The sequence below is a fragment of the Lactuca virosa genome, chromosome 1 (genome assembly GCF_052849685.1).
Source record: "Lactuca virosa cultivar CGN04683 chromosome 1, Lactuca_virosa_CGN04683_v6, whole genome shotgun sequence".
Taxonomy (NCBI): Eukaryota; Viridiplantae; Streptophyta; class Magnoliopsida; order Asterales; family Asteraceae; genus Lactuca; species Lactuca virosa.
This window is the reverse complement of record NC_136426.1, coordinates 239,290,112-239,294,326: the sequence shown is the minus strand read 5'-3', so window position 1 is coordinate 239,294,326 and position 4,215 is coordinate 239,290,112.

Genomic DNA, 4,215 nt, shown 5'->3' with positions numbered 1-4,215 from the left:
AATTGTGAAGTTGAAACATTTATAATTTGAAATCTGTTTTCTTTTGAAGTCGCCAAACAATTGTATTTGAGATAACGGTTTATAAATCAAAAATTGATTAACAATTGATAACAACAACAATAAGTCCTCACCCTATATATATACATATGTATATATATATAAATATATATATATAGGATGGAGCATCTAATCATCATACACACTCAACCACGTGTGATCAATCACCTTAGCGTCCCAAGGCGGGGTGGTCAACCCAATAGCGCTATTATTGTCCATAACGTACCTCAAGAATACGGGCATAGTCATGGAGATTAGACTAAAAATGGTAATGCACTACAAGTACATGTAGCGTAAACAAACAGTAGTTATACAATTAATGACTCACGTATAAATGTCTCAACAATGTCTCAATTGTGATAAAACAATAAAATGAAGTTGGAACATATTAGAACCACATGATACACCCCAAAAGTATTGAAAATTATAAAATATGGGGTAGATTACTCACATTAGTCCCAAAACGAAATGTGTGTGTCGTACGATAGACGATTCGGGTCAAAATGGCGTAGAACATGATATAATTAATAGTTTTGGTTTAGGAACTGCTAAACGAGAATGGAGTATTAATAAATAATTAGACACATATTCTTATATTTGATGAATTAACAATAATTCATTTTGATTATAATATTAAGGTATTTATTTGTTAAATGAATTTTAAATTGAATTACTTACTTTGCATAATTAATTTATATTTTTAATTTAGGCCAGATTTTAATAATTTCTTATTAAAATAATAACTTGTCCAATTATAATTATTTACAGATTTTAACAATTATTTATATGAAATAATCATTAAAATGCATTTTTACATGCTTAAATACTTAGGAAAATAGTTTTAAATAGTAAACAGTATTGAAAAATTATGAAATTATTAGGAAATCATTATTTCATACAATATGAATTACTGTAAAATTTGTATATTTTTCTGAACTGTTTTAGTATTTATTTAATATTTTAATGATTAAACAACACAAAATTCGGGAAAAATAGTAAATGATTCTCAAAAAATTTGTAAAACTAACCATAGTTTTATAACATGATGTAGAGCCCAGTGTATAAGTTTCAGATATTTGTGATTATGGGAAGTATTTTTTATATATTTCATTATTAATTAATCAATAAAATCATAAATAATAGTAAACAGTAATATAAATGCATGAAACTTCATATATTATGTTTAATCAGTATACAGGTCATCCCAGAATTTTCTCAGAATTTATTGAATGCAACAAGTATTTTATGTGAATTATTGCCCTACTTTATTGCAATAATTATGATAATTCAATAAAAATAAGTTATTTTCTGAAAATTTCCAGAACTTCTTATTTTATTGATGGTATTCTGAGAAAAATCAGGTTTATGCAAAAAATGAGTTTTAGATATTTTGGTGGATTTAATTTGTTTCTTGTATGAATTTGAAACTTTTAACAACATACCTTGATGAATGCTTCAAGAGGGATGAAGATTTGAGTATAATAGATTGTTCTTGGATGGAATATGAGTATTCTTGGAGGAAATTTCGAGATTGAGAGTGAGAGAAAGAATAGAGAAGATTTAAGTGGTGAAGAGAATAATGTGTTGGGAGAAAAAGGAAAGAAAAGTGGATGGGAGGTGTGAGTGGGAGACCATGGGAATAATCTTTTTGCTTTTGGTGGTCTTCATAATTTCCCACTAACACAAGCATCTTCTACATAATTAATATAAGAGTTTTATAAAATTTAAAGTAAAGTTTATAAAAAATAGAGTTTTATAAAATTTAATGTAAAGTTTATAAAAATGGAGTTTTATAAAAGATAGGTTATTATTTGATTATAACAATCTACTTTGATTTGAAGTTTAATTAGAGAATTCAAGTTTGATTCTTTTAATTTAATTAGAGCATTATACTTTGATTTGATTTTAATATGGTATCATAATTTACTTTGATTATAGTTATAACGTTGTACAATACTATGTTGCTATTAACGTCAAGTTATATCGTATTGTATGGGTTTTGATCCTATTAGCGTCAAGTAATCTTGAGTAGGGTTTATTAAATTTCCAATTGGGTTGGGTTGACCCGAATCCATTTTAGGCGGATGTCACAGTCTCCCCTACTTTAGGAAATTTCGTCCCGAAATTTAAGAAGAGAGTACCTTAAGAGAAAAGTTGTGGGTATTTGGTACGCATATGATCCTCACGCTCCCATGTATACTCAACTTTAACTGGAATGGGCACAGAATATGTCAACACGATAGGTTATAAACCTCAAGTCGTGTGCTAGTGAAGAACCTCAGGTTTTATTCTTGATTAGTTCTTGAAATTCTTTTTAGGATCTTTAAGACTCCCACTATCCTCTTGACATATAAGACTATCTTGCCAAATATTCAAGAGATAGTGCGGATTCTTTATCAAGACAAACACTTCACACAATTGGCCTTAGTTGGTCTTTGTTTTATCCAAAACATCACAACTTACCAATTTCAAATGTACAAGAGTAGGACACTTTTACTCTTACATTTGACAAGTGTTTTAAACCTTTCTTTAAGATATGTCACTCAAGTTACAATCTTGGAGTATGACTCTAAGAATTGTTTTGGAACGAAGTATGACTCATCTTCCTGATCTAACCATTTCAACAATTCATGACTCCTCTTCTTAGTCATAAGAATGCACTAAGATGACCTTTAGAGGACTAATTGTGATATGATTTCTAAATCATTAAGATGATCACAAACATGATACTAAAGTACTCTCCCATCTTTTCAGATTTGAGAAACTTTTATCTTTCTGCCTAATTTGATTCTTCCCATTCGTTCTACCATACATTGAGACTTTTCCAATGTTTCAGAATTATACTTAAACTTGTAAGTATAACCATATTTACTAAACTTTAGTAAATCAAATAGTCTTAACGAGCTTTGTGTTGGACATGACCAGTGCACAAGAATGTGTACTCGATCCCTTTAGTCCTTCACTTGACTCACACATCCATGTGAACAAGTAATTAGTCTTGATTTTCCAATGCTTGAAAGTTCTCATTCATCATACTATTCAACTTGCATGATTCCAAGTTTCGGTCCAATTGAAACTTGGGTGATGAGGAACTTTCCTGATTTGGTAAATTTAGACACTACCACAAATGTGTACTCGGTCCCTTTAGTCCTTCACTTGACTCACACATCCATGTGAACAAGTAATTAGTCTTGATTTTCCAATGCTTGAAAGTTCTCATTCATCATACTATTCAACTTGCATGATTCCAAGTTTCGGTCTAATTGAAACTTGGGTGATGAGGAACTTTCCTGATTTGGTAAATTTAGACACTACCACAAATGAAAGAATCAAATCCATTTTCCAATATTTCTGTCAGTGGAATCATATAAGCAACAATTTTCCACAAATGTCATTGTAAGGATACTTCAAATATATAAAACTAAACAATTTTCTTTTATTTTAAAACTTTGCGGAAAAACTTATCCTTACAATCCACATGTAAAATTGTTGTTATCTATTCCTTAGCAATATATCATAACTTCTTAAGCAACTGCTCAAAATTCTGATGCGATCGAAATCCACCTTCGCGATCAGAATCAGCATATACTTCCTTTAAGATTTCTCTTTATTCTTTGATTCTTAAAACATCAACATGTGACCCAGTCACATCATGTAATGAGGATCTTAGAATAGAACTTAACAGAGTTAGATAATGGGCTCTACCTGATGTAGAGTCAAACTTATTGACTTTAACATCCTTAGGTAAATTTGGCAGCTTTGCAATCAACGCCCCTTCCTTTGGCAAAATAAACATATGGACCCTTTGGTAATGGGACTATCTCAGACTTAGCCTTTCTCTTTACCATTTGGTCAACCGGGTTGACTATGGCCAATCCCTTTCCATTGGGAAGAGAATGCTTTTTCTGGATTTCCAGTGTCACCATTGTCATTGTCCATAAAGTTTTTGGGAAGTTGATCTTCTAATCAAATTTGCTTTACTATCGTTCCAAATCATTGCTGATTCAGCAGCACCAAGCAAATAGATATGATCATTAAGGTTCATGTCATAGTCTGCTTCATAGTAGTCCCAAAGGAACTCACTATGTGACTTAGAAAGTGATTGAACATCCAACTTTCTCAAGACTTTGACACCCAACTCTCCCGGCTTGTCAATAT